The sequence below is a fragment of the Esox lucius genome, chromosome 24 (genome assembly GCF_011004845.1).
Source record: "Esox lucius isolate fEsoLuc1 chromosome 24, fEsoLuc1.pri, whole genome shotgun sequence".
NCBI lineage: Eukaryota > Metazoa > Chordata > Actinopteri > Esociformes > Esocidae > Esox > Esox lucius.
In genome coordinates, this window is record NC_047592.1 from 10,283,743 (window position 1) to 10,296,775 (window position 13,033).

Consider the following 13,033-nt stretch of genomic DNA (forward strand, 5'->3'; position numbering starts at 1 on the left):
TAGGGAGAGGGAAGTCTGGGCATCTCTGCTTAGACTGCTGCCCCCGCGACCCGGCCCCGGATAAGCGGAAGAAGATGGATTTCACAGCAACTCCCCGGCAGTTTCGACAGTCACGGATTGACACATATCCTCCAAGGCACGTCTCTGGAACAATCTCTTACCTCTCTCAGAACAATCTCCTCAACCCAGTCCGGTTTCAAAACAGGCCAGAGCACAACAGGCCGGTGGACAACGCTCTCCTCCGTGTAACAGAAGCTTTCTGCACGGCCCAAGCTGACTCTCCATCATCGGATCTCTGCTAACACCAAGGCATAGACTCGCTCCTGCATGTTCATGCTCCACAACATTCGTAGAGTACGACCTTACCTCAGTCAGGAAGCAGCACAGGTACTTGTCATCTCACGTCTGGATTACTGCCACTCATTCAGAATGGTGCTTCCCACCTGGTGTTCAACATTCCCCAGTTCCCCCATGTCACTCCACTTCTCCGCAATGGCTTCCAGTTGAAGCTCGAATCCGTTTCAATGCTATGGTTCTTGCCTACTGAGTAACAAGCAGAGCTTCTCCTCCCTTGAACAAGTGGAGCTTCTCCTCCCTTCAACAAGCGGAGCTTCTCCTCCCTTCAACAAGCGGAGCTTCTCCTCCATTCAACAAGTGGAGCTTCTCCTCCCTTCAACAAGCGGAGCTTCTCCTCCATTCAACAAGTGGAGCTTCTCCTCCCTTCAACAAGTGGAGCTTCTCCTCCCTTCAACAATCGGACCTTCTCCTCCCTTCAGACAAGGCTCAAAACCTATATCCATACATTTAATATGGATGTAGGGTTCATCCCTTAAATCCTTTAATATTTTTGTGATAGAGGTAAAATGTAAAAGAAACCTGTGTCTCTTTGATATCACTGTATAAATAAAGGTAGAAATAAAACCAAAAAAAATACCACTGCTTCACTAAGTCGCCCACAAATTATAGATCATTTAACAAGCACATAATCATAGGCACAGTAGCGGTGAACAACATAGCATGTTTTGCTTTTATAAAAAAAAATTATATGCATCTCTGGAGGTGTTTTCTACACCAACAACTAACATAATAAAAAAAAACTCCATGCAACACTGTACAGCATTGTCTTCCTCCACTGCATGGGGGCGTCAGGTGTTATCCAACAACACAACAGGGGTTGTTGACTACGTGCCCAGCCTCAACCAATCACATCATCCCCACCATTAACCCCGTGGAACCTGTGACCCAGGCAGTGCGGCTGGATAAGAGGATCTGAAGGCGTCATGATGAGCATGGCCTCCTGCTTGTCAATTGTACTGCTCCTGATGACCCTAGAAAGTCCAGTCTGTTCAGAGGGGCCTTGCTACGGCAGACAAACAGGAAACTCCCACAGCAGGCAGACAAGGGCATTCAGACAGAACATACTACAGCAGACACACAGGAAATACTACAGCAGACATACAGGAAATACCACTGCAGACATACAGGAAATACTACTGCAGACATACAGGAAATACCACTGCAGACATACAGGAAATACTACAGCAGGCACACAGGAAATACCACTGCAGACATACAGGAAATAGTACAGCAGACATACAGGAAATAGTACAGCAGACAGATTGTTACCATCACCCCTATCACCACCTTTCAGCTACCCTCGCCACCGCTACCACCACCACAGAATGCCAAGCGTCAGACAGAGGGTGACAGCAGCACCCCCACCCCCCAGTCATCTGATGTGAGGTAACGTGAGGGCGAGCCTCCATCTGCCATAAACACTACACGGTAGCAGAAGGTGCAGCTAATGAGGCTTGATTTGCCGCGGCACCTGCCTCCAATCTGGGCCTCTCTACCCGCTCTCTCCGCCGGGCCCAGCCCTCTTCCTCCCCTCAAGGTGTAATCATTGGTTAGCGTGTTACAGGAGAGGCCAGTCAGCCCACCGGACCTCAACCACAGGGAGTCATTAATGCACAGGCAGGACCGCAGGGGAAGGAACTCCTGACCTGCTATCCAACAAACCGCCAGAAACGCCTATAGCCTCTCCTTCAGAACGGGGGAGTGAAATGGATTCTTACAAAAAGGCTTTTTGTTGTAGATAGTGATGTGATTTGGCATCCTTTTGTGTCTTATAAGATGCATTCATCACTTGTAATGGTATGAAGATGCAGTGTCCACACATGAAAATCGATGATTCCACGCTACAAGCATTTTGTGTCATTTTTGACGGGAAAGCTGAAAAACAATTTAAATGGTTATTTTGGCAAAAAGCCTCAACCACTGTTGAACAGTAAATTTTTGTTGACAGCAAAAGCAGCCTTACTTGTAGCAAAGAAGACATCTAAAAGTATGTTGCTTTCATTTGGATATGACTTGAGCCCATACATTATTTCGATAGAAAGTCTGTTTGCTTACAACAAACATAAAACGGGAATTCTTCCAAAGCCAACAGTGAATGTATTAGCCTGAATGTAAAAGACTCATTATATAAAACTGATCTTGCTGGTAGACAAAAAAAACGAAGTGAGTTTTGAATTCAAATGAAATATTTTATTTTGTTTGTCAGCTGCACGCATGTGAAAAATCGAATAAATACTTGTTTTTATTTATTTGTTACATGCTTACTGTAAAGTAGACCTGTAATGTAGACCTTTCCACAAAATGTTCACTTTCAAGCCTATTTTAATATTAAGACAACAAGGCTAAATATGGTCACACACAAAAAGGACAAGAATGAGTCAAAATTATGAGAAAAGGGGTAAAAGACAAGCCATGGGATTAACACTTTAACAGTCTTGTGATGATGTGTGGGTAGAAGCTGTTTAGGATCCTGTTGGTTTGGACTTGATGCATCGTTACTGCTTGACTCTTCTCTTGTTTTGGAGACCCAGGCAGGCTGAACTTGTGTGCCAATTCAGAGATGAGCACTGCCATCTCCTGGTGAAAAGGGCTCAAGGATGCATTGAAAATCTTCATGGCTGATGATAACGACCGATTCCCAGGCTGGCGGTTGATTCCAGGGAGTGATTTCAACGATTCCATGCGAGACAAAAATAGTCAGGAAAATAAATGGAGCTTCTGAATGGAATGGAATTTCAACTGAATTTTCTGAATTTTTAATGGTACTAAACACACTCAGAAATAGGAGGACCGGTGTCTACTTAAAAGGGTACAAATGCTTGTCGCTGGGGGTGTACCTTTTTGAGAGACAATTGTGTACCCTTTAGTGTTCTTTCTTTTTTTTCTTTCCTTTTTTAATTCACTTTGTACCATTTCTGTCAAAATGCTCTCTTCTGTCCCCATAAAGACCAAAATTATAACTTTGAGGGTACATTCTTCAAAGAACTGTTCTTGTTTCATACCTCCATTTTTTTGTGTGAACCCAACTCCGCTCAGTAGCACGTACATTTTTCAGGTTATAATACTGTACACCGAGTGAGCCATTCAGGTTAACCTACAGACGTAAAATTTACAAGGTTTGAAAAGGCTGCTAGCAATATTAGCCACTCACTAACAGCCTCAGCCTACTTCCTTTAAACCCGTTTGAAAAAATGCACAATATCAACTGATAAATGGTTTGACCGCGATTCTGAATAATTCATTCCCGAACTGAATCTTTCCCATATGTGCCCTGGCCCTGCAGAATGGAGCTACTTCCCCGTGGTTAGCATGGCTCAGGTCTTTAGGCAGGTGGTTGAAAAGCAGGGCAGATGGGAAGAGTACGACAGCTCTGGATCTGAGTGCTCCCCTTCCACGCCGAGCTGCACCAAGCGCCCTTGAATCACTTGAATTACTACCGGGCCCCCATTCATAATTAGCCGAAGCCTGGTGGGGCCTAAGCTGCTTCTAACGATGCCTTTGTTGGTGGTTGATCTATTCACAGTGAACGGGAGGGAACCTATGAGAGGTTCTCCTGCACCCGCGGTTAACGTGCCTGTAGGCAAGCTCTCAAGGAACAATCAGGCATTATCTCAATAGTTTACTCGTTACGACGAGCATTCACACAGAGGGGTGTGTGTGTGTATGTGTGTGAGAAAGGGAGATCTTAATTCCCACCGGCCTGAGTATGCTGTTTTTACCCAGGACATGTCACCGTAGGCCAGCTATTCTGTGACACAGCCACAGTAAGAGGCTAATAGGCCCACAAAGCCCATTCGTTCATGTAATTCATGTATGTAAATAAGTGATTGTTCTGTACATATCCTTCAATACAAATCACGTTGAATTGCAAGAAAAGCATGTCATGGTTTTTGTAGGCAATATTAACACATGAAGGCTATATTAGGCTACATTAACACGTGAACATTTCATAAAACAGTTAAAGATTCCTCAGAAGTGGTGGTGCTGCCATTTTGCCTAAAACCCACATCCCAGATTCCAGCTTTAAAGGGTTTCTTCTCGTGGCCACACACGGTAAGGGGTCCAACGAGTTGGCTTTGGTCGGCCGTCTATTCCTGCCTCGCCGTATCCAGGTGCATGCTGGGAGCGAGGCCACAGATGGCCGTGGCACGCGACGGTACAGCACAGCTGTGTAAGCCACCTGAATGTAATTCTGCAGACTGTAACTTAGCAACTGCGGGCACCGACCGACCATCGCAGTGCCGGCTGTTTCCAGTTGCGGCGCCAACGGCGGGATTTGGGCTGCGAGGGGTGCCCGGTTTCAGCTCACTGGCCGGTGACATTGAGCGAATGCTGGTTTTCTGTGATTAGAGTATCAGAGTCTCACAGCTTCTCCGGGACGAAATCAGCCCAGCTGTAATATTTAAGCAGAATCTGGCATGTTGCTCTTACAAAAGTGGATCTCAACATCCCCAAGAGCCTCCACTTCTACCCTAAGTCCATACGTACTGTACCGCTGGTATACGTTTGACAGCACCACAGATCTTCGACGGCGTCCGTCCGACTGAGAACCCCAGACGGTCCACGCCACCTCGCGCTTCAGCCACTTTGATTCCGTCCGCCGCGAATGGCCGTTCGTCAGATAGGACGTGGCACTGTTTGGGGCGCCACCAGTCTCCCCACGGCCCTACCTTTCATTCTCCCCCGGGTGCCGGGGCCGGGGTGGGGGGCGGGTGGGTAGACAGGGCTCTGTGGAGATGTCGGTGACATGTCCATCTGGTTTGTGTGGCACCGAGGACTGAATGAATGGCACGACCACCACTTGCCGTGCCGTTTTACCCTCTGTGACTCTCAGACACTCTGTCCACTTTGATTCCCAGATTATTATGGAATCATCTGCCCATCTGCCTGCTGGAGGTGATGAGGGCCAGAAGACAGGACGCCCAGAGGCCTGTGTGCTACGGGGTATTAGAATAGTCTGTTTACAACATCCCAGCGAACGAAACCACTTAGAAAGACCCTCATCTAAAAACCTCTTTTCAGCCGGAAATATGTGATTTCGGTGTCGTGCTTGTAACGACGAACCGATTGAAATAGAACTCATCTGAGCAAGCTGATCGAGTCGGATGAGTCAAATGAAAAGGTTTTGCGACCAGAGCAACAGAACCGGGGGGATCCTTCATCTCGACAACCGTATCTGGTTTCTTCAGCCCTCCACGGACCCCTACAGGATATCAATCAGGGAGGATTAGAGAGGGAAAGGGCAATGGGATCGCTTAGGGAGCGGGCTCCACTGCATGAGTTTACACATGTATGCATGCACATGCATCACACACACACACATACACACACAAACTCACAAAGGCACAGAGATAGGCAGCTTGAGCCGAGAGACGGAACCGGAGGAAGGTGTGTGTGTGTGTGTGTGTGGCTGAGAAGGGGAGGAGGGGGTTTGGTTGTTAGGATTCCCAATATGTGTTCTGGGAATCAGAAGAGGAGGGCCAGATGGCACAAGGCTGCCAGTCTTTGGGAAGCGCGGCATACGGTGGCAGGGAGGCACGGCAGAAGGTAGTGGGCGAAATGGAGCCACGGTGTCGGGGTCACCCGCTTGATGTTCCCCTCTCCCTGGAGCTGCTCCTTCCCCTCCCTTTGAACAACAGAAGAGGCATCTTTACAATCACAACTGTGTGTCTTTCTGTTTAAAGCGGCAGTCACTTCAAGAGGCCCGGCGCTCCTCTCCCCCGCGGCCTCCTGAGATCTCTAACATATGTTATCAGAGCCCGTGAAACATAACAGACCTGCTGTACCTGGGTTTATGTGTCTGGTTTATCGTCAACTTTCATCCCGTGCAATTTCATTTAAGTAGAATGCGTTTGTGAAATCGACGTGTGAGTCTGTGTGTGTGTGTGTGTGTGTGTGTGTGTGTGGGTGTGTGTGTGAGAATGAAATCTGTGTGTGTGTGTGTGTGAGAACGAAAAGTCGTTCAAAAAGAAGCTGCAGCGTTTCTTTACCTCGCCTTTGCAGTTATGTTTTAAATCATGTTGGTGTGTTGCTAATTTTATCGGCCGTGCTCAAACGCCAGCTGTCAAGCAAAAATCTGATTAGAACGCCAATTTTCTTCACACAAACTGTAAATCGGAATGTCCGTCTCACAGAGTACAACAACATTTTAAAGCGATGCATTAAGGACGTGGTGGGGGGGGTGAAAAAAACATCCCCGTGCTTTAGCTCAGTGGGCTAACACAGTCCGGCCACGTACAGCGTAAATACACAGCCGCACAAGAACGGAGCACGAAAGTTTGCAGCTGTTCATCTCCCCCAACCGCCAGGGCTCCGAGGTAAGCCTTTCGAGAAGCCTCCTCCACCCCAGTACTCCACATATTTTAATAGACTCATTGAAATAGACTGTGGTTCCCGGTAGATAGGACTCTGCCCATCATTATAATGCCTTCATGGGCCGTATAGATCTGGCAAGTACCGCAGGCTCGCCGAAGACATCTGCCATACGGCGCGGCAGCGTGAAAGGGAGACGTTGGCTTGAGTTCAAGCCGGGGAAAGAAAGAGGGTCCTGTGCCTTTTGTTAGCGAGCCGCCGTATTTCTGGTGTGTGCGCGCGTGTGTATATGGTTGCCAATGTCTCTATGGATAATGAGATACAGTTGCCTTCATTGTCGGCCGGACGCCATGACATGGAGACACCTACCCGGTCCCTCTGGACGCGGCTTGTGCTGGAAGGCCAGGAACGGTGCGCGTATTCAGGTTGGGCCTCAGGTTACAGCCCCTTCAACCATCCAGGAGGGACAACAGCCATACGCCGGCTAGACCGACAGATAGCCGCTGAGAGTGTTACACTCTTACTTGAATGGTGCCTACAAAGGGACTTTATGACACACTCGTTTGAGTATGTTGATGTATTTGTCTAAAATGTATTTGAGTGGGTTATTCAAAATGCAAAAGAAAAACAGCGCGGCAAACATTTTGTTCTCAAGCTTTTCAATGAATCATTATTCATCGAGCGTTTAAATAAAGCATTAGTTTACCCGCGCGCACACGCACACACACTTTATAATTTGGGGCCATTGCTGCCCTATTTATCAGCTAACAAAGCTAGGTCTGGAGAAGGCTTAAACATAGGCAGGAATCAGGACATATGCCAGGTTCTCCACTATTGGCTATTGTGCTTTAATTAACCTACATACAGGCTGACTAAAGCTGACTGCTTAAATGTGCAGTGATAGATAAGGCCCCCTGGATGATTGATTTATTTGCCGCACGTGGTTGTGATTTCCATAACATTACCGGCACTCGATTACAGCCAAGCCGCGGGAAGTCGCACAAGTATGAAGGCGTTACAAAGCCCTCAATGTATTCCCACGCATACATCCCTTTCTCACTCCATCTCTCTCTCTCTTCAACAAGCTGTGGTGAATTGAAAAAAGGCGTTATAGCGTGCGTATGTATAACTGACATAAACAAGGTCGACTGATTTTGATTCCTTGAAAGCTTTGGGCCCTCCAAACGTAGACCACTAGGCAATGTGGGAACTATGGCAACGGCTGGAAAAAAATTTAACCAGCGACAGCGCGTCGTTCGCACATCCACGTCTACATAAGCATCCGCAGATCCATAAACGTAAAAAAAACAAACATCAATGCAAATGACCGGCTTCCATCTTGCTGACCGAAGCGGGCCCTGGCGCCTGTCCCAGAATGCAGTGGTGGCGGCGAGGGCCCGGTCTGTGATTGCAGCGCCGCGTCTCCATCAGGAGATCACTACGGTAACGACTGGGATTAAAAAACGGGCAGTGCTGGCACATTCAGGCGGGCAGGTTTTTAGTGTGGTGGCGGTGGCGGCGGCGGGGGGGGTTTGGTGGAGGGTGGCGTAGGGGGAAGAGCACCGTTCCATATGCGCTCCACATGAACTGCTCTGAGGCTCGCGCCAAACACACCGCCTGGCAAGCTCTGCCAATCCCTCACTGATTGGAAGTTGCCATGGCAATGTTGAGAAAAGCTGTGGGATGAGGTAGAGGTGGGCTGGGGGTGGGGGGGGTGTCAAAAATCTCAACATGGTATTTTTTTAATTTAGGAAATTGGCAAAGGAAGTGTAATAAACGAATCACCATTAATAATAATTCACATATGGGACGGAACATAATTACGCTGTTTTTTTGGCGCTACAGGCGATGGGAGCACTGAGCACTGAGCTCGCCCCCGAGAAGCTGATCTCATCAAAGGCACTTAAGCTTCCCGGCAGTCTGTGAAGATATGCATCGATCTGATAATGGTCGTTTTATGAAAACATCTCAGAAGTTCATCGCTAAACATAAAAGGCGACGATAATAACAGTCCCTTGAGCCACCGTTAATCAGATCCAGATTCATATCCCTCCGCCGTTCAGTTGACTATCAACCAAACCACTACTGGTGGATGGCGAGAACAAGAATTAGGCCTTCTTGTTCACTTGACAACCAAGCAGCATGCCATCTTCTCTATGTCTCTAAAAATCCTTAAATTGACAACCGAACCAACACCTTTCCTTCAATGTGCCTTTTCCTACTTGGTTATCGTGATTCGGTTAAACAGATTCTCTATGGAGACTGGGGGGGGGGGGGGGGGCAGGGGCGCAATTTTAGGAGCCAGCGGAGAGAAAGCAAAAGAGAGAGGCGCAGGGAATCTTACCCGTAGCTCTTGATAATAAAATGGCCGCCATCCAACTCCGGCGAGCGGTGCATTCGGATGATTCCCTCATGCTAACACCTGGAGCTGCCATGGGAAAACGTGGCAGGTGATTCAGCTGGAATCCATGCTCTCACCTGCGTCCATGTGAAGAAAATAATTAAAATCGTTTTCCAGGCAGAAAGTCCCTTGGACAGAGTTATTTATGTGTATAATTTTTTTTCAAATATTTTTTTTGTGGGAGGCGGAGTGGGTGTAAAATTCTATCTTCAAGTGTTATGTTACAAGTTCCCTTTGGATGGATTCCTGGCTTCATCCCACGATTTACGAATGAACGTGTCGTATGCGGGAGAGATGTTAGATTGCTTCAGGCCACAAGATTATTTGGAACTGATGCTTCAGAGACAGACAACAACACTAAGACATCCCTGCTCACCCTGGTGATGACCAACATGGTCACTGCTTGTATGGTTAAAAGGAGCCATGCAGTATCTCGGCCTATGGGCAGATCTTGTTTTAATTTGACAAACGATATTCTCATAGAAAATTCCATTTTCCAAGATATTCCTGTGTGAAAATAATGTGTGGTTAAGGATGTAGGTGACTCTTTAACCCTGATTGTGATGACGGGGGATGAAAGGAGACGTCAATGTGTGGACTTTTGTGTTCAGTGGCTTATTTATTTGCTCAGCTGTGGTCTAGTGTTTACAGATTATTCCAACATCCAGACCAGGGCTCTGGGCCGAAATCCTGGGAATCCAGAGATAAACCTATACAAACAACGCATTCAGAATGCAGTCCGTACGAAATCCGTTGCATTTTAAGTTGTTTTTCTATCACACCCCCTTGTGATTCGAGAAATCACCATAATCACCACATGGGCCATCATCTTTCACACGCGATCAGTTGGACGTTGAGTCAATCTATTATTGAAAGTGCGTGAGGATAATTAGCGTAGTTATAGAGAAACCTGTTAGTACATGGGAGATAGACACCTGAGATGACAGAGTGGGGGCGCAGGGGAGGCCTAGGGGAGTTTTAAGCCCTGCGGGAACGTTTCTGCATGTTTGTCATCATTTGTTGTTCCTCTAGACCTCCGTTGGTCGGCGGTATCACACAGTACACCCGTTGTTACCCGTTTATGACGGAACAGTCAGGTTCAATAGAAAACCTTTAAAAAGACCTGCCTCCGACTCCAGAGACACTTTGCGGACAGTTTATAGCACCAAGTTCACCAAAAGCGATCGCTCCTATAAATGGTGAGTCACGCGTACGTGGCTGACAAGCACCAAGAATTCGGATAACGAGTGACCGAAGAAGCTTTTTTTAAATTTGTATTTATTTTACTTAAAAAATTTAAATTGCTATCGCGTTACTCACTCAAACAGGAAGTTTCTATCAGTGCACACGCTTGAGGGGATTGCATTTCCCAGCCAACAAACACGACTGAACTTTCCAGGCGGCTGACCTACCACAAGGGGTCACCAAAATGCGACATGGCAACCCTTTGATTACCTGGCAGCAATAGTACTGATAGTGAATGGTGCATCGGCATGTAGATCCCTGTAGAACATTCTCACCACCTTGCAAAATCCAAACTTGCCCAAAAGTATTCAGGCTGGTCTGGGGTGCAAAAGTGGGTCCGACTCCTGATAATATTTCTGAGCCTAATGAACTAGCTGCAATGTGTAGGTCTTTCTTTTAAAAAGTGGTTCAGCCTGTGTTTGCATTTCAAGGTGGCACCTGTGCCGTTTGACTCCTTCCTCCTGAGGTCACGATTGCCACAATGTGGTAAAACTCCCGTCACAGTTTTGGGCTCCTCCCCCAATCACCGGCTCAGGCGGTGCGGAAGTGACCTTTCCACTTCATTGAAAATGCTGAGCCGCCACCTCCCTCTGATGAACTGACCTGCAGAGGAATTAGCCGACCCCCCCCTCTTGTCACTAGGCCCGTCGCCCGTCTGCCCGTCGCCTCCCCTCGGCTTCAACGGCCTCCCCGCTAGTCCAACAGCTTGAACACGCTTGGGCGCTGCATCACAAAAGGCCTCGGCGGAGGAGCAACTATTAATCTGTCCAAAGCCAACAAAAGGGAGAGCCGCTTGTAGGGCCAGAGTGAAGACCCTGGGGCCCACAGTGGAGCTTCAATCCCAGAGACGGAGCTCCACAGCAGGGACCACTGGGTCTTCCTTTGGCCCCAGATCAAAAAAAAGAGGGGCAGGACGAGGGCACCCTACTGAGTACCTGTGCCCTTTGGCAGATGGATGAGGCTGTGTCTGCCAAGGATGAGTTCTGCCTTGGAGACAAGGGATCTGGCTCTCTGAGACCCTTTGACCCCGAACAAGTTAGCACAGCTCAAAAGATAATGAAGTCTAACACTTGCCAAGCGGCGACCATTCCCGGGCCACCGTCCACTTATTTCTGTTGTGAAACGCCCGTAAGAACTAGACCCAACATAACGCCAGTAGTCACATCTGGGGCCAGACACATACTGGTTTAAATACACAGTACACCTCCGGCCTTAAGTCTATTCAATTTGCTGCGGTTTGGTGGCAACTCTGTGGCTCAGGCCCAAATCAAAGGCGTCACCTCTTCTCTTTCTGGTACAGGGTTCATGTATGCCCTGTGTGTTCTGTGGATTAAGGGATGAAAGAATGCCACTGACTGTGAAATTTTACGATTTATATCAGGGTTTCAGAGGGGGGAGCAGCTGTGCTCGGTCCTCAGCCTTAATCCTGCCAGTGCCCGGAGAAAACCCACAACACAGTGTGCATTTGTGTCAGATCAACTCAATGGTTTTGGTCAGATGCACAGGTTTGGCAGATGTAATGTTGTTGTGATGCTTTTTTGTTACAATCTTTTACACCCCTTCTCTTCTCTCATTTCCCCCCCCCCCCCCCCCCAATTTCGTCCTATCCAAATGTTATCTACAGCCACCTCTCCTTGCTGCAACTCCCAATGGATTTCGGAGAGATGAAGATACGCTTTCCTTGAAGGCATCCAAGCCATGACATTCAGCTTTTTTTCCCACACGGCTCTTACAACGCGGAATTCACAACACTGGTCACCCATTCAGAAGATTTGTATCGTTTTTCTTTGGTAGACAATTTGTGTTAACTGAAAAACATTTGAAAACTATAGGAAACCTCACGTGCCTCCCTCTTCGCTCTAAGGGCTCCGTGGGAAAAGCCAATTCTATATCAATGGGACTCATATAAAGCATTCTGTTCAATGTATGCTAACATAGAGCAGCGTAATTTTGGTCTGTCAATGGTCGAGCCAAGCAACATGGGTCTCTATAATCACAGTTGACTGACTGTAATAATTATGTTCACTTCACGCTCTAATTTCCTTTCATTGTAACGCTCAGTCTTTTTGTGTGATGACTGAACAGTCCCGATCGATGCTTGTAAACTCATCCCGAAACTCACCGTGCGTTGACATTCTCCACAAAATACAGGACATAACAGATGCCCTCTGAAATCACGCATTTCAGACTTCAGTGATGGCTACAAATGAAAGGTTTCAATAAAAAATGTATTACTAGAGATCCAACATTGTCGCTAAACAATAGCAGGGATGTTCACATAGCACACGCCAATAATCTCACGCAAGAAGCTCCCTGTCGCTCCTTATAGCTGTACAAACATTTATGCACCATGAACCGTAAACCATTGCCTATCTCATCCACCAGCACCACACTCCGACAGGGAGGACCGAACGAACTACGCTCAGCAGGTGACAGACAAGCATATGCCTCCGATGCCACGGGGTCCTACTGCCTGAGCCGGATATTCTCCAAAGGCTAACTGGCAGGACTGAGTAGGAATGACGGGCTTTAATACATATTATTCACAAAGAGCATGGTTGATCAGGAGAACGGCACCCAGCGTGTGCCCAGCTGCTTGGCTGGCAAACAACGTCGACCGATGCCAGGCTTCCCAGTCAGGGGAACCTAGTTGTGCAGACAGCCGGCGTGGAAAATAACATACGCGATTCCTTATTCTATATGTTAAAAGGGCACGTT

At 47.6% G+C, this 13,033-nt stretch overlaps 1 long non-coding RNA gene across 1 annotated transcript; it reads right to left on the minus strand.

The window, feature by feature from the left end:
* Nucleotides 1-2,581: 2,581 nt before the first annotated feature.
* LOC105029502 lies at nucleotides 2,582-12,602 on the minus strand. Its single transcript, XR_829491.3, has 3 exons — nucleotides 12,438-12,602; nucleotides 9,014-9,147; nucleotides 2,582-5,983 (listed from the first exon to the last, which is right to left on the minus strand). It is a non-coding gene; the product is annotated as an uncharacterized LOC105029502 (long non-coding RNA).
* Nucleotides 12,603-13,033: the final 431 nt, after the last annotated feature.